This window comes from Rattus rattus, chromosome 3, assembly GCF_011064425.1.
Source record: "Rattus rattus isolate New Zealand chromosome 3, Rrattus_CSIRO_v1, whole genome shotgun sequence".
NCBI lineage: Eukaryota > Metazoa > Chordata > Mammalia > Rodentia > Muridae > Rattus > Rattus rattus.
The window spans coordinates 116,271,198-116,295,436 of NC_046156.1; the positions used below are offsets into that span (position 1 = coordinate 116,271,198).

The window sequence follows — 24,239 nt, forward strand, 5'->3', positions numbered from 1 at the left end:
TCATCAGTGATGGAGTAATTCTCAAAACTTTTTTCCTTCTGGATAGGATCTTATATATACTTCAGGGTGGGTTGGGATTCACATGCGGAGGGACTTGGAGCCCTGTCCCTCTGGACTGATTGTCACAATCCTCTCCATGGGGTGCTGTGGTCACATGACAGGGGCCTGGCCGGAAGCAGGTGAAGCTCCTAACATCCTCTGGTATGAGGTTCCAGGGCTTCCAACCCACTCAACCTTACCAAGTTTCTTTGCACGGTCCACTGCCCCACATGCAACTCTAACAAGAGAGGGAAGAGGCAGATGGTACAACAAACACTGGATTGAATCCAAGGTCACGGCCCTCCCTCCATGGTCAGAGTTTCAGGAAACATGGAGCACCTTGTGTTCAGTAAATGCAGGTGGTTAGTGGTACAACATGCCCCAGAGGTTTGTAGTCTCAGAAAACACAGTCTTAGACAAACCCAGCTAAAGATGTTCGCTGTAGAGAGCTTCTCGGCCTGTGTGTTCAGAACCCTTTCGGGGGAGCAAAGGACTCTTTCATAGGGGTCACATATCAGATATCCTGTGTATCCAATATATGCATTATGGTATATAACAGAAAATTCCAATTATGAAGTAGCAACAAAAGTAATTTTATGGAAAGGGTCTCTGCATTAGGAAGGTTGAGAACCACTGGATTAGAAGGAGAATCCATGAGAGTGGCTGCCGGATAGCTGCTTTTTACTCCTACCACAAATGAAGTTAAATTTGTTTCGAAATATGACTGCTGAATGCCAGGAAGTATGCTATGGGAATGAGACAGAGAAGGGGCTAATATGACCACCGCAGCATCTAAAGTGCCATAGAGGAGGCTGCCGGATGACCAACTGGCTGAATGGGAGATGAGCAGATGCTGGCCCAAGGAACATCCGTCCTGAGGAAGTAGATTGATGGACTTTGATGCAGTGCTCTCATGTGGTGTCATCCTGTGATGGGCTGGCTGCCTTCAGTGTTCCCAGAGAATCTTAAAGCAACTGGCAACAACAGACCAGTGAGGTGAAGAGAACTTTAAAATCAGAAACTTGAGGGCTGGGAGTTAGCTCCATTGGTAGTGTTTGCCTTGCAATCACAAGGACCTGAGTTCAATTCCAAGAAACTGACTTTACAAAGTGAGAGTGTGGTGATGTGTGCTTGTGATTCCACTATCCAGAAAGTAGAGGGAAGGGGATCTCTGGGGCTTCCTGGCTAGTTCAACAGTGAGCTCCAGGCCAATAAGAGAGCCTGTCTCAAAAGAGGTGGGTAGAATGGACAAGATACCTCTACCCTCCACACGCATACTCAAAGTACAAATGTGCATATGCAGACCTGTGTGTGTAAGTAGACACACACAGAGAGAGAGAGAGAGAGAGAGAGAGAGAGAGACAGACAGAGAGAGAGAGAGAGAGAGAGAGAGAGAGAGAGAGAAAGCTAGAATGTTTCATTTAACTGAGTTTTCTACTCAAAAGCAACAAAACATTTCAACAGCAAAATGTGTTTAAAAAATAAATAACCTGAACAAAGCCCCAAGAACGTTCTATGGAAAACATGTCTGGCCGAGTTACTAGTACGGGCACAGGCAGATCAAACGGAAAGTAGAAGTCATAGTCAACTGTTTCTAAAAACCTAATATATGGCAGAACAAACTCCTCACAGAGCAAAAGGTCTGTTAAAATGGTGCTGGATAAATCTTGGCAAACAAGAAGTCATTTTAAACCCACACGTGATCCTGGGAGAAAGGAGATCTGTAAATGGATATGTGGGTTAATTCAAAACAACATGAAGGCAAGCTGAAATAAGAGGCCCCCTGCCTCCTCTTATCATGGGAGAGAAAGGCACGAAGGCACGGAGGCAGGAATGACAAACATCTGGACAGACCAGGAAGGAAGTTCACACTGAGTTGATAAGACAAGGAAGCAGGCAATTTGTAAGACAGCACTTAAGAGGCTAGCTTTTTCCCAGCTATGCCAAGGAGGTCTGAGAAGTCAGGAGAGATGGTGGCAGGCTAGAAGTCTGCACAGAATCTAAGGGGCCTTGCTATTCCACAGAGCTGAACTGTTTGTGGCCACAGGGCCAGAGTCCCTGGACTCAGGCAAAACCAGATCCAAGGCTCCTGCATACAAAAGAATCGCAGGATGAGTTAGTATGAAGCAGGGTTGGAATTTGTAAAAAAAAAAAAAAAAAAAACCATTAAAAAGAGGCGCAGGAAAAGACATAACACTGAGATCAGGGGTGTGGGTTTCTAGAAAATAGAGCTGCAGTTACAGATCTTAGCATGGGGCAGCAATACCACTTTGGTAGCTCTCGAATTACTCTCAAAGCATTGCTAAGAAGCTTTGCCCAAGGTCCCTCCACTCAGAGCTCCAGGATCCCGGAGGATAGGGATGGAAACATTGTGTCAGAGGGGATGGACAACCGCAGGAGAACCCGCTCACTGAATCAACTAAGCAGGGCTCACAGGAGCTCACAGATACTAAAGTCACTGCACCACCAGGTCCTCTGCCTAAACGTTATGGCTGTTAGTTTGGTGTTGCTGAGGGACTCCTAACTGTGGGAGTAGGTGTATCCCTGACTCTTTGCCTGCTCTTGGGACTCTTTTCCTCTTATTGTCCACCTTAGGGATGAGGGCTTTTTGCCTTTTGTTTTGTTGAATTTGGTGTTGCTTCTTGGAGACCAGCTCTGTTCTGATGGGAGTGGATCCAGGAGAGAGGAGATGGGGGTGTGGGGAGCTGAGAGGAGTAAAGGGAAGGGAAATTGTGGTCAAAATGTATTGTAATGAGAGAACAACGCATTTTTACTTTTTTTTTAAAAAGTGCTAGGAATCTAACGAGACGCTTCTCAATACGGAAAATTTTAAAAGGCTAACAAATACCAAGAAAGAAAAAAAAAGAAACGTTGCCCCCTTTTCTCTCTTCATGTCTTTACTACAAATGGGGGTCCTGCGGGGCAGCGCCGAGGATCCTAGAAAAACTGAGGCTTAGAGCTGAGTAGTGAGAAAGGTCTCAAGTGTATTCTGGGTGTGCTGGACTTCTGGGTTCTTGGAGGGAATGAGGCTTCCTCTTCCACCCCATCTCCCGGTGGTTCTCACCTGTGGTGACCCCCACGGTGTTACTGTTAGACAGATGTTTGTGAAAGATTCATGGATCAGTGAGCTTGCTTCACACCCGTGTGGAAGAAGCTCTGAACAGAGAAGGCCAAGATCTCTGAAGATGCTCTGGAGGCAAAGCCAAGAGGCAGGAGTTAGGGGCTAAGCACCTCGATCATTCGTAATGTTTGGTTCCAGACCCCTGGACAAGGAGCTGAGATGCGTATTTTCCAGACCTGGCCTCCAGGTTCTCCCAGCATCCCTCAGTCCCTACCTGGCATACCCTGCCCCCCAACCCTGAATTTTCCAGCCCAGGAGTCTCATGAGCTGCCCTTCCCCCAGGGCCCCCCCTATATAATCCAGACATTTTTAGTGGTCTCTCTTCTTCCTCCTATTCCTCTTCCTTTCCTTTTCTTCTCTTCTCTTCTCTTCTCTTCTCTTCTCTTCTCTTCTCTCTCTGTTAGGGCACCCTTTCTCTCTCTTCCCCTCACAGCACCTCTCTTCCCAGGGCCAGTGTACTTGCTCACCCAAGAGCAGCTTCCCAATAAACCTGTCTTTAATGTATTCTAATCTGGATTGAATTGGCTCATTTCTCCTGTGGAGAAATAACCTATCACATGACTCAGCGTTAACAAAGAGAACTCAGCAGCAAGGTGAGGAAGGCAGAGTGTGGAAAGGGAAGGGAGGTTAGAACGAGAGGGGGGAGAGGAAGGAAGTGCATCAGTTACTTTTCTATTGCCGTAATAAAACACCATGACCAAAGCAACTTACAGAAGAATATTCTGGCTTATAGTCCCAGAGAGAGAAGAGTCCATCACCATCATGGTGGAAGCATGACAGTGGGCAGGTATAGTGACTGGAGCGGCAAGCTGAGAGCTCACAAAGTCTGAGCAGGAAACAGGGACAGGCAAACTGGGAGTGGCATGTAGCTTTTAAAACCTCAAAGCCTGCCCCCAGTGACATACTGCCTTCAACAAGGCCATGACTCCTAAATCTAGAAAGTAGACCCACCAACTGGCAACCAAGGGTTGAAGTGTCCCAGACTGTGGAAGACATCTCATTCAAATCACCATGGGAAGGGAAACAAGAGGAGAGAGGAACCAGAGTGAGAGATGGAAAGTTTGGGGAGCTTGGAGAACATCTATGGGGAGAAATTAATTTATAAATCTTGTTTCTGTGAGTACCAACTCATAAATAATGTCCGTCCTATGTTAGGTTCACTGAAATCTGAGTTTATATGAGTACCCACCACGTTCTGAGTTTCTCTGGACTCCGAGAAAATGAACTAGGAGGACAGAGGTAGCAGGACCCCTGAGACTCAGCAGCTGGCTCTCCTAGGCTACTTGGCAAGCCCTAGGTCACAGTGACTGAGCCTGTCTCAAAAACATAAGGTAAACAGTGCCCCTTACACACAGCACGCGCGCACACACACACACACACACACACACACACACACACACACACACACTGAATAAGTAAATGATGTAAGGTACAAAGGGCAGAAGAAAAGCCAGCTGTGTTTTCCATCTAAAAGGACTTTCTGAGAAGCCCTTAATTCTCTCAACATACTGCAGCCTGGTAGGGCCCAGTAGAAATCTCTGGGAAGTGACTACTGGGACTTTGGGGAAACTGTGGAGTAGGAGAACTTTGCTGACCTGAATGGAAACTCCGTTGGGCACGCCTGAGTCAATTTCCTTCTAGAATTGAGGATCACAATATTTATGTTCATCCTGGACAAACCCAAGCAGCTAAAAATGACCTCTAGGCTAATACTTCCTGTTCAGAGACCACATTCTACAGAAGCTGTAAGACTTACACAATGAACTCATATCCCAGGAAGCCAAACCTGTGCCCTACCTACTGTGAGAGCACAAACTGGCCCAGTGGGGAAGAACTCTGTTCCCTGATCCTTCCTGGAAGCTAATCTCAGATTAGTTCCAGGAAACACACTAGCCTCAGGAACACTCTGGAAATTCTTTGCCTGAACCATGTATCCCCATCCTGACCCCCAGGCTGGAGGAATGAGCACTGTTCATTAACTAAGAGTGAACTTGCAGGCCCCAGTTCAAACAAAACCCAAACTCTGCCAAAAAACGGTGCTTTCCTCCAAACTTACTTCCGACCCTCTTAGGAGTGGCTTCAGAATGTTGTCACCAAAATTAACTTAGAAGGCGTGGTAGTTTGAATAAGAACAGCCCCCATAGGCTCGTATATTTGAATGTTTAGTCATCCTGGGAGTGGCACTATTTGAGAAGGATTAGAAAGACTAGAAGGTGTGGCCTTGTTAAAGTAGGTGTAGCCCTGTTGGAGGAAGTTTGTCACTGGGAGTGTGCTTTGTGGTTTCAGAAGTCCTTGACAGCCCTCCACCCCACCCCACCCCAGTTTGCAGATCAGGATTTAGCTCTCAGCTCCATCTCTAGCACCATGCCTGCCGCCATGCTCCCAGCCATGGTGATGATAGACTAAGCCCCTGAAACTGTAAACCTGCCCAGTTAAATGCTTTCTTTCATAAGACCTTCTTTGATCATGGTGTCTCTTGGCAGTACTAGAACAGTGACTGAGACGGGAGGCAAAACAAACTTGGAAATATTGGTGAGCGTGCTGGGTTTTGTGGTCAGTCGGCATCAGAGGGGGAGAGAATTTCTGTGAGAGCCTAACAAATATTCACGTGTAAAATCAGAGTGGAGCTGAAGGTACCTACGAGCCAGTGCTCACACAAAAGGCACTTGGCCATGCCTGTCATCGGTAGGAAAGATGACGTAGGAAAACAGAAGCCGGTGAGACAGTGCTGCTCACACGGAAGACATCACCTTCCCATTGGCTGGAGCCAGTTGGTGCCTGCTTTACAAACGGGAAGCTGGTTGGTTTAGTGGTTCTTTCCCCAAACACCACTCCAGAGTCTCAACCAATGTATGCAGTGGGAAGAGGTAGGAAGGGAGGTGACATCACTGATGACATCACGTTGATCAATCACCCACTTGATTATGTCATCAACCAATTTGTTCATCTCAATCAATAAACCAAATTAATGATTCTAGTGGCTCTAACCTGTCCCCAGGTATAGCTATGAACATGGCCCAGCACAAAATCATACGGTGGATTTTTTTATTTGTTTGTTTTCTTGAGAAGTTGAATTAGTCTTCTGTTTGGGTTTTTTGTTTGTTTTGATGTTTGTAGGGTTTGGAGGGGTTCGTTTGTTTCTGTTTGGGGGACATTTTGGTTACTTGATTGGATGGTTCTCGAGAAAGAATTCTGTCTAGGACGTATAAAGTCACAATGTGATTACACCTGATAGGTAGAGTTGGGGCTCAGAGCACAGTACCCCCATCTATACTGCTCCTGCCTGCTGAATATTAGACAGAAAGGACTTAAGAGGCCCCTGCAGCAGCCTGTCAGACTTTTCTCCCCTCCCAGCTCTCCTAGAAACCAGAATTCCTCCTTCTCCAGGTGAACCATAGAGCCCCTTCCTCATTAAGGAAGACAGCCTAGAAAGGCCATTCTAAAGGTTCCTTCAAGAGTGCTACTTAGAGTCTTAACCAGGAAGACATGGGCAGGGTGGATGGCATTAGTAAGAGAAGGAAGAACCTTTAAGAGGCCAGGCTGATGGGGAGGCCTTCATTCACTGAAGGTGCATCCACAAAAGGGATTGTGGGCATTTGGTTGCTTCCTGGTTTTTTCCTGTCACAGCCAGGAGGAGAGGTTGCTTTATTCCATCCTACAATTCCCATGGGCCATAAAGCAACTATGCCAACCAGCCAAGGCCTGAAGCCTCCAGACTCTGAATCCAAATAAAAACATCGCCATTGTGAGCCCAGGATCTCCAGTATCTGCACACAGCTGTCTGTTCTTCATCTAGACAGGGGGCGGGGGGTGCTCTCCTTAACTTGCTGGGATTCATAATCACCATAGAAACAAATCTGTGCATGCTTGTGAAGGATTATCTAGACTCAGTTCACTGAGGTGGGAAAGCCCACCCTGAATGTGGACCTCTCCACTCCACGGGGGAAAGCTTGCTGAAAACCAGTATTTACTGCTATCCACACGCAATGTGATCAGCCACCTCATGGACCTACCTCAGTACCTTCCCCTACATGAGGGGCCATACCGTCACACCATAAGCCACTTGTTTGTCAGGTGTCTGTCATACCAATAAGATGGTGTTAAGGTCCAAGAATCACTGAAGGACGACCCCAGGCTCACATAGTATGAAAAGCAAAGAGCACTTGTCTGCAGAAATTATCAGCATGCAGGGGCCAACCGTCCATCAAAGTGGTGACCACCAGAGAGGCTCACAGGCCTCCTTTTATGCAGGGCTGGGGGAACTTTCCAGAAGAATTAGGTAACCCCTAATATGATTGCTAGGGATAAAGCAGTGACATTAGTACAATTTCGATTAGTTGCTACGTTAGTTTCATTATATTTAGTGAGACCTTGAAGAATTTTGGAAACCAGCTCTGCCCTGATCTTGTTACCTCCTCAGGCCAGGTGTTCCAGGAGCTGACTCAGCTCCAGAGCTATCCTCCCTAGTTCAGGGCCGCAGTTGTTGTCATTGACTAAAGGCTCATTGTCAGTGGCTCCCTCTGCGGAGTCCGGTCTGCTTCCTGGGCAATTGAAAGTTTTTATTCCCTAGGTTTTTAGACCTCTCAGTGGTTAAGTAACAAGTTTTCTTTCTCCTCTTTGTTTTTTTTTTTTTCCATCTTTATTAACTTGAGTATTTCTTATTTACATTTCGATCATTATTCCCCTTCCCGATTTCCGGGCCAGCATCCCCCTAACCCCTTCCCCTCCCCTTCTATCTGGGCTTCCCTCCCCAGCCTCCCCATTACCTCCCTCCCCCAACAATCACGCTCACTGGGGTTCAGTCTTAGCAGGACCCAGGGCTTCCCCTTCCACTGGTGCTCTTACTAGGATATTCATTGCTACCTATGAGGTCAGAGTCCAGGGTCAGTCCATGTATAGTCTTTAGGTAGTGGCTTAGTCCCTGAAGCTCTGGTTGCTTGGCGTTGTTGTTCCTATGGGGTCTCGAGCCCCTTCAAGCTCTTCCAGTTCTTTCTCTGATTCCTTCAACAGGGGTCCCGTTCTCAGTTCCGTGGTTTGCAAAAACCACTTCACGCTTCACGAATTTGCGTGTCATCCTTGCGCAGGGGCCATGCTAATCTTCTCTGTATCGTTCCAATTTTAGTGCTGCCGAAGTGAGCACTCCTCTTTGTTTTTGAGGAAGAGTTTCACTCCTAACTCAGTCTGGCCTGGAGTTCACAGCAATCCCCCTGCCTTAACTACCCAAATGCTGTGATCACAGGTACGTGTCATCACATCCAGGTAAGAGTCTTCCTTCCTATAGGTTCCATGTCATATAAAACTTTGGTCAGGAGACTGTGCACCCTTCTCCTGTTAGAGAGGATGGCTCCTGGGAGCAGCGTCAGACCTCGAGGTTCCATGCTCCCTTTTCACACCCGTGCTTGTTTCCCCGACTCTGATGTTCACACCCGGTGCAGAGATGAACTTACACCCAAATCAGCTGCCATCTTACCATCTCTTTGGGGTGCACTGTCATCAGAAAATTAGGGTCCTTATTTGTCGGTTCTTAGCATCATTAATAAAGGAATTTCGATTAATGACCATCATTAGTGCTTCAAATTGTGCTTACATGAACCTGAGAGAAAAGTTTAATCTTGTTTTCAGAAAATAAAAGTGTCTCAGTTGCCCCAGTCTAGCCCACAGCTTCATTCCTGCTGCTGTTAAAAATCTAAGAACAGAGGATTTAAATATGGATGAAGACTACGAGAGGCCGCTGCTCATTTTTCTGCTTCCCACTCTGTTGTTCTTGGCTGTGCTATTGCTCTGCCCTGGAAGGATGGGAAAGACATGCCATTGGTTCTTGGTTCTATAAACACATCGTTCCTTCCCTTCCTGCTACAACATCCAACACATCTGCTTTCTGTTTTCATATCATAATTACTAGTACTTTCTGGAAAACTCGACTCTTCCCATAAAACTCCTCATCACTAACAGGAAATCACCCAGAGCCACTGAAGCCACCGGACTCTCACCCTTGCCCCACCCACCTGACTCTCACCTGTAGACCCTCACCCTTGCCCCATCCACCCCACTCTCATCCTTGCCCCACCCATCCTCTCTGATGCAAAAAACTGTCGGTATGTCGATGGCACCTTCAAAACTGTGAATGCGAACTGTGAATCACGTCCCAGCCTTCCTATAAACTCCTGTGTCTTGACTCTTCTGGGATATAGACTAGAAGATAAACACTGTGTTTCCCTTTGCCGTACGGAGGAGTCCATACACTATCTGGCCTCTGCCCTGAGGCCTTCTAGAACACCACCACACACCCCTCCTGTGAGTAATTGTGGTCAGGCGTATCCTGATATGAGATATAAAACCAGCAAGCTTTGGGCCTATGAGATGGCTCAGTAGGTAAAGGCACTCATCACCAACTCTAACACAGGGCTTGATGCCTAAACCAAAATGGTGGACAGAGAAATTTGACTCCAAAAGGTTTTTCTCTAACCTCTACAGGCCCACACAGATATACACACATAAATTAATAACCATCATGAAATGAAAAATATAAAGTCCAGCTTAAACACAATGGGTGTAAGCAAGTTGCCAGCCAGTCTATCCTTAAAGCAAAGGGTCAGGAGGAAACTATTGACCATCTCATGTGTATGTGTGATGGTTGGTACATATGCTTACAGTCATAGACCATACAGCCAAAGCACACACGCATCATCCAAAGTTATATGCTAGCCCCCTCAGTCAATCTGTGTAGAAGTCTCCCATTTCCTTCCCTTGATGAATAGCTTCTTCCATCCACTAAACTCATAAAAAGAACCCGCAAACAGTCCGGGGCAAGTCTGTCTGCTTGCTGAAGCCAGCTCCCACTGTGGAGTGCACACTGCATTTCCTCTCACGTTAGTGATCCATGCTTCCACCGATACTGCTTTCTGCCTGGTGCTATTATTTGAGACAAGAAGATCCTGTATGTCAGGTCATGGAATACCCCCCAAGAACCCCTAGTAACAGTCCCATTTGGTGATTAAGGTAAGAAGATCTTTAGCCCATGGCTCCAAGGACAGTCTGAGCAAAACAACAAACCCACATCTAAACAAAGACCCATGAAAGTGGGCTCAGCCACACGAGCAGCAGAGGTGAGGAAAGAGACTGTGGCCGCTGTGATGACACATCTGAGTCCACGTTTCTGGTCATGACCTTCAATACCAGGCATGCTCGGCTCAAGCATTCTTGGATGTTTCATGAAGCTGCTGTCTCTAGCTAATGATTTAATGGTAAGTCTCTTCTAAGTGTGACCTCATTTCTGAGCCACACTGATAACCTACACATGCCTGGTGTTGGGAATTACACCTCTGCTCTGAAGTCATCAACACTGCCACCATCCTTCCCTTGGGTGGTGATTTAAAATGAGACTGGCCCCTATAGGCTCATATATTTAAATGTTTGGTCCCCAAGTAGTGGAACTTGCAGATCGGATGTGATCTCTTAGCTCCCACTCCAGAGCTGTGCCCTGGAGCAAGCCCTCCAAGAAATGCTTCCTTTTGAGAGTCGCCTTGGTGTCTCCTCACAGAACTGGAACTATGACACTTTCCAAGGTTTAGAGTTATACGTTTTATCACCTCACCTCAAGGCCAGGTCAACTGAGAGCTTATTCTACTGAGACTCAGGACATCACCATTGCACACGTCACCCTTTGACCCACTACATCAATGACAGTAGGCTTTAGGACCTGCACTTTGGAAGTCAAGGCACCTCAGTGCCCTAGAGAGAACATCCTATGAGGAGTTCTAAAACCCAGGTAGATAGAGAAATCCTCTGTAAATATTCTGAGCTTTCAGTGGCCCAAGAATGTTAATATCTTCATAACAAAGAAACCATTTCCCACATAGTAGGCTCCTAACACAATGCTCAGTAGGTTCCTTGGATGCAAATATTTAAGTTGCTGTGGCCTGTGTAGTAGAAGCATGTAGGATGATGTCATATAGGTGAAGGCAGGTACAAGATAGAACAAGGCCTGTCATTGGACAAGAAGGAAGGATGAGCAAGAGAAAAGTTTTAGAGAGAGGAGGAGACTGGAGTGAGAGGAGAAGAAGCAGTGGACAGAACATGGAGAATGATGTTAAGATTCCTCTTTGTACATTTACAGGTTGTTATGAATGTTCCTAGGGGATGGATGTGTACAGAGCTTCATATGTCTAGGTGGGCATCCAATTAATATATTATCAATTGGACCAGAGGTTATTGTGTTATGTGTTCTTTCATGTGGCGAATTAAGTTCAAGAGAGTATGTGGTAGCTGGAGACATTAGGCCTCCACGGAATTGGGATGTGTATGTCTGGCATGGTGGAAACCTGCCTTGGGAACTATATGGGTAGAGAGATTGTTGCCGGGCTCAGGGAGAAGCCATCAGCAGTGTGATGTGGGATGGAGCAGAGCGGGTGAGACACTTTGCTGACTGAGATGAAGGTATCTACCAGATATCTTGGGGCTCTATGGTGATGGACCTAGTGTGGGGTAAAAGACAGCCATTTATTATAATTTTACAGCAACAGAAGCATTTTAACACATTTACAAAAAATAACTATGGCTTTGAGTAAGAGAGGGGTGGGAGAGATTTCATTGCTCACCCAGCCTAAAGAGAAATAATCCTGTCCCTTAGCACTTATGATCTGGTACACAAGGATATCCTACAAGGCCAGTGGCATTAGAATGCTTGTCATTTTAAAAACTGAAGGTTTTTTAATAAAGTCTTTAGTGTGTCACTGTCTTCCTTCTGAGGCCAATGGAGATCCAGCCCTCTTCAGATGGGACATTTCTTCTCCACTGCCCAGTTAACAACTTGTATCTGAGACCTTGCCATCAACACCTCATGACCCATCAGCTGAGGAAGAAGCTCAAGACTGTTCTAGAATATGTACTAGTTCTAGCTCTAAGCCTATCCCAGAATGCCTGGGAAGGAGAACAATTATAAGTGAGCAGAGCGTTGTAAAAATATCTGTGTTTTCTGATGGTCTCAGATGACCCCTGTAAAATGGTTGTTTGATTCCCAAAAGGGTTGGGACCCAGAGGTTGAAAACCACTGCTCTAGAGAAACAGAACTTATGGTATGGTTAAGTACATGTATTAGACTTATTAGAATGGCTTATAGGCTGTGGTTCCACTAGCTCAGACGTCTGACCAAATTATTTATGTCTATCCTTGGAAGAGATATTCACCTGTGGTTCTCTCGAATATGAGGTGACTTAAAAATACACAATTTCTTCATATCATAGTGGCTGCAGAGATTTTTTTAAATGTAAAAGAAATATAAAGATGTCTGTTACATAAGGGGCATAGATGGAAGATCTGAAGCTTGCATCAGTTCTTCAGTAAATACATAGACTATATTTCATATAAATATCACCACCAAATGACCAGACTGGAAAAGAGACTGACAGTGAATAGGCATCCAAAGAAGGAAGACCCAGCCTGGAACAGTACCATGCCATAGTCTCCGCATGTTGTAGGGTTAGGGAGAAGGACCATTCTACTCAATGACTGACCTGTTGGGGCACTGCTATGAGCTATCAACACTCGTCATTGTCATTGTCATTGTCATTGTCCTTGGAAAGCCACATGGAAAAGGGTCTCTGCCTCCAGTAGAAACAAGGAGTACAGAGACATTAATCCCAGCATTAACGGAGAATTGGGGCAGGTGGGATGGGGGCAGGAAGCATTTAGTTTAGTAGAAAAGGAAGGCAACACAAAAGAAGAAACGTAATAGACACCAACAAATAAGCCCTGTAAATAATTGTGACTGGACTGGAAAGCGGCTCAGTGGTTAAGATCATACCCTGTTCTGCAGTGGACCCAGGTTCAGTTCCCAGCACTGGGTGGCTCACAACCACCAATAACAATAGCACATGACTCCAGCCCCAGGGAATGCAGTGCCCCATGCTGGACTCTGAAGGCACTGCATACACATGCACATACCTGCTACCAGGTAAACACTCGGATAAACATAATTTTAAAATAAAGATATGTATGTATGTATGTATGTATGTATGTATGTATGTATGTATGTATCCACAATCCTTAAAGACAAATATATTAAATTCATCTGTTAAAAAGTGGAGATCGGGGACCCTGGCTAGGGAAGCGGACAAGTCAATTCCACCAACGACATCCCCAGGCCCGACCCAGCTCGCCTACGCACGATTGTTTGGGTGCTGAGGCCGCTTACGCGGTGCGCTTTCTCTTCGGCTCCGCATGTTCAGGGCGCTTGCTATCTTTTCCCCTCGGCAGAGAAAAGGCGATGGCGGCGACGGCATCTTTTGATGCCCTGGCGCTACTCCCGCTGTCCGACCTATCTTGCTGCTCAGCAGAGGCCTGCTTGGGCCCCCAGATCACCCCTTCTTACTATACAACTGCAGATGCCGTCATTTCTACAGAGACTGTATTCATCATGGAGATCTCACTTACCTGCAAAAACAGGGTCCAGAACATGACTCTTTATGCCGACATTAGTGGGAAACAATTTCCTGTAACCCGCGGCCAGGATCGATATCAGGTGTTGTAGAGCCTAGAGCACAAGAGCGCCCATGCAGGCACCTATGGGGTCAGATTCTTCGATAAAGAGACCTACAGCCTCCTAAGGAAGGCTCAAAGAAATAATAAGGACGCTTCCATCACCCCACCACTGTTCACAGTGTGGACCATGGGGGTACCTGGAATGGGCCTTGGGTCTCCACCGAGGTGCTGGCTGCAGCAATTAGCATAGTGATCTACTACCTAGCTTTTTCAGTGCAAAGAACCACATCCAGGCCTGAGGGCTGCAACCTCAGCCCTCCATTTCTTCCTTCAATAAACAGTCACTATTTGGGGGAAAAATGGAGATCATCGGGTTTCAGAAAAGTCTACATACAATCTTTCCATTCCAACAACCATGCCTATAAGGTAAGAACCTTAAAGTGATTTTGTGGAAACACTTTAGCAAGTAAATGTGGATAGAAAACAGTAAAACAAAAGGGGTGCTCAGAAGTTAAGACAAACTCTGTAGAACAATAAACAAGATCTTAACATTTGCATTTGGGGAAACAATGAACGAACACGTTGCCTCTAATATGTACTAACTTTAAACCTGTATGTGCTTAGTAGTCAGTCATCCAAAGTATGAAGCATTTCAAAGGGAAATCAACAAGCCTGCCGTTCAGTGAGACCGATATATTCACACAAATGCCCTGTGGAAGCTGGAGAATCGATGATACAAGAACCTATAGCGAGGGCCAGGATGTAGCTCAGCCAGTAGTGTGTATGTCTGACATTCACAACACCACGGATGCCCAGCACAGCACAAACCAGGCACGCACCTATGATTGCAAGACTCTGGAAGTGGAGCTTGTAACTTTAATTTTTTCAAGGTCTACCTTTTAGTGATGGGTTTGAAACACGTTAACCTCCCTTATAGCCCACCGTTCACCAGAGGTAGTGGAAAAGAAAGGATACTTGGGAAGTAGACCTGTTTAGAAATGGTCCTTTGGAGCAGATCCCCTCTATGTTGTCTGGAAATTGACAGTTCAGTTCATAGGTCAGCAATGACAGTTCAATCCACTTGCAAACACTTCACAGGCACACCAGCAGTCCAGTTTGGTAGAGTCAGGATAGCAAACGAGAATTAGCAGCAGTGGCACGACCTCACAGAGACAGCCAGACCTTAGCCAGGCCCCAGTCAGCAGGAAGGACCAGGGCTAACAAGAACCCCAGGAAAAATTCTCAGCTGTGCCTCTCTCAGTGAATGGAAGATCAATGAAGACATGATACCAACAAGCGTTGCACAGCTCGCTCTATAAGCAAGCCAAGCTCAGCCTCTGTCACTGCCCAGCGAGCTCTTTTTATCCTCCCTCCTAACATCACGTGTCCTCCATGGCTCTTGCCTCAGCACATGCATCTGTCTTAGCTGCCAATCAGCCTGAGTCCACAGAAGTGGCAAGAAACTACAGTACGTCGCCAATTTTTTTTTTCTTTTGGTGCTTTTCTCTCTATGGAGTCCCAACCAATGGAGCTCGATTATGTAATATAAGGTGGACCAATACATGCGTGTCACTAGCAAAGACTCCTTCATCACGGGTCTTTCGTGTGCTGCTTTAGCAGACCATCCTTTCCACCTGTGCCTGCTTCGGCAAAGCGTTCCTTCACGTGTTTGCCCTGGCAAAACACAAACTGACTTTCCAAAGGACCCTTAGATTTCCCCTTCAGGAGCTCAAGGTCATCTGTAGCCTCATGGAGTTGGAGTCCAAACTGGGAATCATGAGGTGCTGTCTCAAAAACAAAACAAAACAAACAAACAAACAAACAAACAAAAAGGATTACCACAGAAAAGCAGGAAACAGCTTCTCTGACTGCAGATTTATACACTTCTTTCTATGTTCTAAAACTTCAAGTGTTTTTAAGTGGATTTTATATTAAAAAGTGAGACTTGCACAAAGGTTGAATATAAAATAAACATGAATATAAAAATTATGCGAATCTACAAAGTAGCCTGAGCCTTCCGATTAAAAACAAAATTCATCTTAAACACAGATGGACTGTTTAGAAAGATCTACTTCACAGGGACCACCAAGTACATCTAAACTGATAACAAACCAATAACAGATAGATCATATGTCCTAAACACAATTGAATAAAATGAGAAAGTTGAAGATAATTCTTAAAAGAGGTACAAATAAGAAAGGAAAAGTCGGGGCTGGAGAGATGGCTCAGCGGTTAAGAGCACTGACTGCTCTTCCACATGACTGGGGTTCAATTCCCAGCACCCACATGGCAGCTCACAACTGTCTGTAACTTCAGCTCTAGGGCATCCGACTCTGGACACACCTACAAGTAGGCAGAACACCAATACAAAAAATAAAAATAAATCATTCCTTAAAGAAAGAGAAAGGCTGAACAAATGTGTAGCCCTAGGATCCTACACTTAAAAGACCCGGAGACTCCGGCATGGAGTCCTGAGACCACTGGATAAGTACTTTCAGCAAAGTAGCAGAATACAAACTCAAAATTCAAAACTCAGTAGCTTTTCTATAATCGATATCAAACATGCTAAGAACAGAAATGCAATCCCAAAAATTAAAACACAATATAAAGCAATCTAGAAATAAATCAAGGAGGCAGAAGACGTCCATGGCGCAGTGAGACACCGAAGGGAGAAATCAAAGAAGACACAGAAGACGGAAACATCGCTCATGCTCGACTATTCCCGAAGTTCACATAGTAAAAACGGCTAACGTACCAGTCACCAGTCAACGCAACTGTCACCAAAATCCCAATGGCTTTCTTCACAGAAATAGGAAAGTAAATAAACAAAACCAAGATTCGTGAGCAAGTACTAAAGGCTGACTAGCCAAAGGCCTTCCGAAGAAAGAGAGGACGCTGGAGGGAATCACACGCTTGATTCCAACTTAGACTACAGAGTCGTAGCAACAAAACCGCCATGGTACTGGCACAAAAACAGACACAGAGACCTCAGAAATGTAACGGAGGATCCAGGAACAAACGGAGCAGGGTAAGCTCAGTATCTGACGGCTAAAGAATGGAACTCAACCTCTCCCTCTGGGTCTACACAAAAATCAACTCACAATGGATCAAATCTCGTAATGAAAGCCCTGGAAATCCTGATGGTTGCCGACGGGTGACGTGGGAATTAGCAGCTCTGGGCAGCAAAGGAAACAATCAGGAGGATGCAGAGATGGTCCCCAGGGTAGGGAGACGGCCTACAGTTTGGAAAGGGCACAACTTCGTACATATCGGAAGGAATTAATGACTAGAATGTATAAGAAACTCAAACAATTAAACACTCAAAAAACAAATAGTTCCAAAATCAGTAAATGGAAAAATAAATTGAACATACAGTTCTGTGAAACAAAGAAACACAAAGAACCAATAAACATATGAAAAAAAGTTCAACACCCTTAGGCAACATGGAAAGGCCGATCAAAACTATACCTCATGGGTGGGGGTGGGGGCTGGGAAAGATGACCTGGGTTTGGATCTTGGTATCAAAATAGTGAGTGGCTTACAGAGACTCTGAGATCCTATTCTAGCCTGTATGGGTAGGTATGACACACATGCGATGGACATACATGGACACAGGCAAAACATTCATCCATGCAAAATAAAACAAAGGAAAACAAGCAAACATTGAGATACAACTTTCCCCATTGCACTCCACTCAAGATGGCTGTCAGTTGGTGTCTTAGTTATTCTTCTATTCTTGCGAAGGGACACCATGACCAAGGCAACTCAGAAAGTATTTAATTTATGGGTTCACGGTTCCAGAAGGTGAGGAGCATAACAACAGAAAGGTAGGCGTGGTGCTGGAGCAGCAGCTGACAGCTTAGTTCTGATCCATACATATGAGACAGAAAGAGAGTTAACTGGGAATGAGGGCTTTTGAAACTTCAAAGCCCGCCCACACAGTGACACGCCTCCTCCAAGGAGGCCACACCTCCTAATCCTTCCCAAACTGGTCACAAACTGGGGATCAAGCATTCAAATATATGAACCCATGGCGGCCATTCTCTCATTCAAACCACCACAGTGGTACTATGCAGCTGCTCTAGAAATCAGTATGGAGGTCCTCAGAAAGCTCAAAGTTAGGCTGCGTGGTGTGTCTTGCACATGCAGTCCTAGCAGTTATGCAGCAGAGGCAGAATGAAACTACAAGTTCAAGAAAGGTCTGAGCTACCTAATGAGACTTTGTCGCAAATTACTTAATTAGTTAATTAAACTTAGCAGGCACTTCAGTTATAGCTCTCTTTGGCAGACACAGGAAGGAATCCACCCATGTGCTAAGGGTTGCCTGTACATCCATGGTGATTGTCACATATTTTCAATAGCTAAGATATCCATCAGCAGAGAAGCCGAGAAAGGAAATGTGGCACAAATGCCCAATGGAGTTGCGCTCAGCCATAAAAATGGAATTATTTCATTTTCAGAGAAGTCTATGGAACTGGAGATCACGGGACGTGAAATAAACCAGACTCTGGAGACAACTGTTGTCTGGTTTGTATCATAAGCGGAATTTAGATTTAAAACAAAACACATATGTATGTATTTACATATATGCATGCCGTCTATAGGACATGGGAGGAGAAGGAGGGACATTTGGGGAGTGCAGAATGGGAAGAGGAAAAGCCAGAGTTCTGTGGGGGGGTTGGGTGAGTGTACATGTGACACGGCAAAAGGAAAAACCAGAATTCTGCACTGAAACATTGCTAAATGCTTGTCTGAAAGCCTCAAAATAATCCTAACTCATGGACTGAAGAAGAAATACCAAGACAAATCAGTGGACTTGGAGCTGAAGGAGAAAACAATACTTTTAGATCAGAAGCAACTGGGATAAAGTGTGGGTACCAAGAGGTGTGTTAAGTGTTGATGGTCACAATAGATGAAGGAGAGGCAGAACTCTAAGTGCGGGGGCAGGGGAGTAATCCTGGGAGAAAAATATGAATTAAACCCACTTCAAAACTTAGACAAAACTGTCTAGAAGGCACCGAGTGAACGAGAAGCTTATACGAGATCTGTGATGGAAATGGACCTAAGTTAGGGTCCCTCTACAAAGCCAACGCCAGACTCACATGGTCTTCTAGAGCAGTTCCACCAGACAGTTAAAAGGTTCAGAATTCCAAAGTTATACCAACTCTTCCCAGAAGGAAGGAAAAGGGACTAAGACCTCACAGTATTTTTATAGAGCTAATATAACTGCAATATGTCTGAATTAGACAAGCCCAGTGCAAGAAAGGGAAATTACAGAGCAGTCCCACTTACAAAATTCCAGTATTCTGAATAAAGTATGAGTCCACTGAACTCAGCCAGAAATTAAAAAGAAAATGTCAGTGAGGACAGTTTACTGACTCATTACAAGACGAGCTTAACATTGAAAAACCTCTGGCCTTAGATCAGATCAGAGAAGAAAGCCGCTTCAACAGATCCAGGCAAGTGTCCAATTTAACACTAACTCATGAGCTCTAGATAATCTAGAAAGATGTAGAAAGCTAGAGAAAATCCCTGAACTTAATCACAGATTCTAACAAACCTAGACAGCCAACACAGGACCTATGGGCAAAACAGGAAGGAAAGTTGGTGGAAAGGTCAAAGCAATTTTCCCCATTGCTCGTCTTGATCAGAACTATACAGTTCGGGCTCGTGCATAAGGCATGAACACCCAGTGCCGGACAGGCCACTCCCCGTTCAGCTCCAGAGCCCTGCCAATTATTTTAATGTAAATAAATAACCTTCATTATGGTCGGGCACCAGTCTCTGAGATCAGTAAGGTTTCCACAGAACCGAGCGTTTTATGCAAGGATGCAGTTAGGTTCTTGTAAGGACAAGGTCAGATGAAGGGATTCATGAAAGACAGCACATCGTATCAATGAAGCCAAGGGGCAGAAGGACATTTGAGTCCTTCCATTTGATACTAATTCCCCTCCTGGCCTTCTGTGCATATCCGCTGACCCCTTGACTTCAAAGGTGGGTTCCCATATTCATCTACATGAAGAAGCTTCTTCAGCCTGTGCCGTACTCCCAGTCAAACCCACTTAATCCATGCTACACACTCTGCCCCACCCGGGGAGTCAGGCACCAGGATCTCGACATATATTTCAGAAAAAGGCAAGGGCCCCCACCATACCTAAGTGCTATCGTGCAGGTTCTTGAGGATGGTTTGGTTTTCACAGGGGCACTAGGCAGTGAGCTCTGCCCAGAGGTAGTGAATGATCGGTGTTTTGATTAATTGGTTGTATCCCCAGATAAAACAAAATCACAGATTAAAACCCTCTAAAACTTTTCCAGATTTGTTTCCTTACTGTGTTGTTCTCACCTTAGATCCGACAGAGGCTGTTAAACTAGTGGGGTGGGTAAGATGACCACACCCACCCATGATTTCCGAGACCTGGAGCACTGCCCACGGGGTCTGCTCAGGATATACTCAAAGTCCTTGTCAGCCTTCATAGCATTACATCATCGCCTGTGATACAGCGAAGTGCACAGTGGACTGAAGGGGGGAGAAGAATGTAGGAAAGGGAACACGATTTTTTTTTTTTTTAGTCAAAAAAGTCAAGGAAAACCAGCTTCCTGTTCTGGTGTGACCTTTGCTGTGATGTAGCCGTGGTCAGTTTTCTAAGTTAGAGACTTTACATAAATCAGTACTAGCAAAATAACTGACAGCAACAGCAGGAGGGGGGAGGGAGAAAAGGAGAACGGAGAGGAGGGAGAGCGCACCTCCTAGATTGTACAGTAAAGCCTGAATTTTTGGAGGTTTGGAAAGAACAAAAACCAGAGGGCTAAGTGGGGATGCAGCCTCCTCTCCCCCACCTCGCCCACCCCCACTGTCTTCAGGAAGAGTTGACAAAGGAGACAGCAGGAAGGCAAAGCACAGAAAGGACCCAGAATGAGCCTCTCATCAGCCTCACAGCAACGTTCTTCCCACACAGCAGTGATGCCTGCAGCAGAGCCTTTCCCACCAGTCCAGGGTGCAGACAGCTCGCAGGGCACTCCACCGAGGAAGCAGAGAAGGGTTCATTGCTCTAACAGACTAGAAAGAAACGTACCTCGCGTCTCCCACCACGTAGTTACCTTCAGATTGCCTCAGTTCTGATAACATTTGGAGAACAAGAGGTGACCAATCCCAATTTGTAAGCAACCAGTAATCCCAAGATGTAAGCAAACATATTCACAGTATGATCCACTTCTCAGAAATACATGACCTTAGCATAAGCACACGCGTACTGTTTGTGTGGGGGCACATTTGGATGCAGTGCTCTTGGAGAACACAAGTCAGCCATGAATGTCCTCCTCTATCACCCCCACCTTAGTTTTGGAACTTGGAGCTCATCTATTAGCTTAGCTGACTGGCATGGAGTACCAAAGGTCCCCCTGTCTCTGCCTCTCCAGCACTGGAATTAAAAGCATACATCAAATCACCTCTCTTTTCAACATGGGTTCTGGGGCTCAAACTAAAGTCTTCATTGCGCATCAAGCATTTCACCAACTCAGCCATCTCTCCTCAGTACCAGATATGGACCTCTGTCTGACATCGTCTCAAAGTGAGTTCTAAACACTCCTGCGTTTCCCTTACTCATAAACCATAAAGGGTTACTCTGCCACCAAACACCAACTCTTGCCTTTGTTTCAAATTTTCGATTCTGAAGAATGAAAGCTAAAAGTCTCTTCTCAGGTTAGAGAGCCCTAATTGTTTCTATTCACTTAGCACCCTTCACGGAGAAACCCTTCTGAGAAGATAACGGTCTATAAGGTAACCAGACATTTAACCAGACAGGTTAGTGAGCACTGGCTGGCCTTCTCCTGGTGCTGACTTACCTGTGACCCAGCCTTCTACACCCTCAAAAGTGAGTGATTTGACCAGTAATTCTAAAAACTAGGATCCAGGTTGAGGGGCCAACAGAGGAATCAAGGAATACATGAATAATAGGGCAGACTGTCCACACCAGTGAGCCATCTTGTATAGAAACAAAACTGCTCAGTGCACCCCGAGTCTGAGCTCTAGCCACACTGTCCAACTCAGAGTTTCGATTGTCTCTTTCCTACCTTGCACAGGATGTGTAAGGAAAAGAAGTGAACTATCTGTCCCTGTTCCCTAAGCTCTTAACGGCAAACTGAGGACATGAGACTTAGGATTGGCTTTGAACAGTAGGGGCATTACGATGTCTTCAAAAGTCCATGTGACTTGACTCCCCCCAAAAGCAAGTTTGCTGTTTATCTGAAGCCTTCCCTGGGCACCAGCAGTAGGCTAGCACATACTCTGCTCACCACAAGACAGACAACCATGACAGCATCATTTTTACTGAGGTGAGCGATGAGTGGGGAGTAAACGCTCACATGGCTACAGCTGCAGCACCTGCAGACTTTAAAGGTGAGACAACATTCAAGGACCATGGCTGTGGGTGTATTCCGTAGCCCGTCTGTATCTTGGTGTTTGTTTACATTTCTCCTGTCCGGGACTGGCCTAACTGTATCCATCAGTTTTAATTTTTCAATGTGTATTTGATGATGGCCCCCAAATTGACTCTATGTATGTATGTATGTATGTATGTATGTATGTATGTATGTATGTATGTATGTATAGATATAGATATATTGTGTGAGTTTATGACACATCTAACTCAATTATTTGTCTATTTCTGAGTCACACAATTCATCTGGTTCGTTTAAACTGTGGAAACCTTCCCCTCAGATAACAGAACCCAAGAAATTCAGATCTGGGTTGATCAATTATCATTTTCTCCAGCTGTGTCTAATTTCTTGTAGGGAGCCTCCCATCAGTATGGATCACCCCCGCAGGTCATCAGCTCAAGTACCTCTTATAAGTGTTGCCTACAGATTAACTGTCTCCCCAACCAAAATGGCTGATGATTTACTTTCCCTTGTTACTTAAAGTAAGGTAGAGATGGGTGAAGACACAAACTCATGTCAAGAGTCACTGGTATTTTTTATTTTATCATTGACCAGCTGGATGGATGAATGGATGGATGGGTGGATGGATGAATGGGTGCATGGGTGGATGGATGGGTGGATGGATGGATGGATGGATGGATGGATGGATGGATGGATGGATGGATGGGTGGATGGATGGATGGATGGATGGATGGATGGGTGGATGGATGGATGGAAAGACCGATGGATGGACCCAGGGCCTCAAGCATGTAAAAAATAGATTGTACACTGAGCTATACCCTCTACCCTCCAAGGGTCCTTTTTCTTCGATAACTTTCATTTGTTAGAGAAGTTGGTCTTCTAAAAATGGTCATCTAAGAACTTGCCATGATCAGCCACAGCTTTGGGCGTAGGACCTCCCTGGGAACTGCCTTGTGGGATCCAAATGAGGAGACATGGTACAAACTGGTGCTGAGGGCAGATGGTTGTGCTCACTCACAGGCAGATGCATGGGATCCGTCACCCAGCAGCCCCGGACTGTGAAGAAGGCTTCCCAGAATCTCCCCGAGTTCATCTGCTGGCATCAAGGTTTTGAAAACTGCTCCAAGTATTTTGGCTTGTAGACTTAGCATCCTTCTACTGACATTTGGGGGTGTTCCCTGACCGTGAGGGCCAGCTTTCTGACCTTTGCACTGGGATACCCTTTCCTGAGTACCTAATTCTAGATTAAACCCCATGCATCTAAATACACAGGTGAATTCCACCGTCCTGGCCACAGTCTATCTGTTTGTCTGTCTACTTGTTTACAGAGTGTCACTCACCCAGTCCCTACAGATGGCCACACTCAGGTTAAAAGGCCCCATTTCTGGGGTTTTAAATGACTGTTCCTACTGTACAAAAGAAGCCAGACTTCACAGAGAAAGGGCTTCTCAGCCTCACATTAAGCCCTAAGAATTTTAGCCAATTATTCTTTACGATATCAAGCTATTTGCAACTCTTATAAAAAATAATACATCTTAGCTTCATGATCACATTTTTGTTGGCGTCTCCAGTAACTGAAATGAATCTGTATCTGTTAGCAGGTATCTCACATTCCCATTTACAAGTGGAAAGGCTGACGGAACAGCCCTGGCTGATGTTACAGCCCTTACTTCAGAATACCATGGCTTTTTTTTTTTTTTTAATCCAACACCATTTGAAATAGAAAGTTTCAAAAAATAATGGCAACACTTTATAGCCAGCCCCATGAATGTTATAAGGGGATAAGGGGCCACACCTTGAAATTTCATTTTTAACTTAAAAACGCAAGCCACACATACTCAAGTGATTAATTTTAATTTTTTAAGGAACATTTTATTGTATTTTCCTGAGGATTTTTACTCAGATTTTCCACGTCTGGTTTTTCCCGCTCCGTGTTAGCTTCAGACTCTGACAAGCTTTCTAAATGTACTCACAGATAATGGGAGGACGGGGGAGGGGGGGTGAGTGATTGATTGACTGAGATAGAAACTGTGAGAGAGAGAGAGACTGGGGAAGACAGAGGGCCTCACCGCTGTGTTGGAAGCTTCCTTCCCAGGATAGTCTGCTTTTCTTTCCGTTGTGATAGAACACTGACCAAAAGAGGAAAGGTTTATTTGTCTTACACTTCCAGGGCACAGCCCACGACTGAGGGAGGTCAGGCCAG

At 45.4% G+C, this 24,239-nt stretch overlaps 2 pseudogenes; one reads left to right on the top strand and one right to left on the bottom strand.

Annotated features, from left to right (window-relative positions):
* Positions 1 to 8,199: 8,199 nt before the first annotated feature.
* Positions 8,200 to 8,300, bottom strand: LOC116897410 (annotated as a pseudogene).
* Positions 8,301 to 13,397: 5,097 nt separating this feature from the next.
* Positions 13,398 to 13,938, top strand: LOC116895516 (annotated as a pseudogene).
* The last annotated feature ends 10,301 nt before the right edge of the window (positions 13,939 to 24,239 follow it).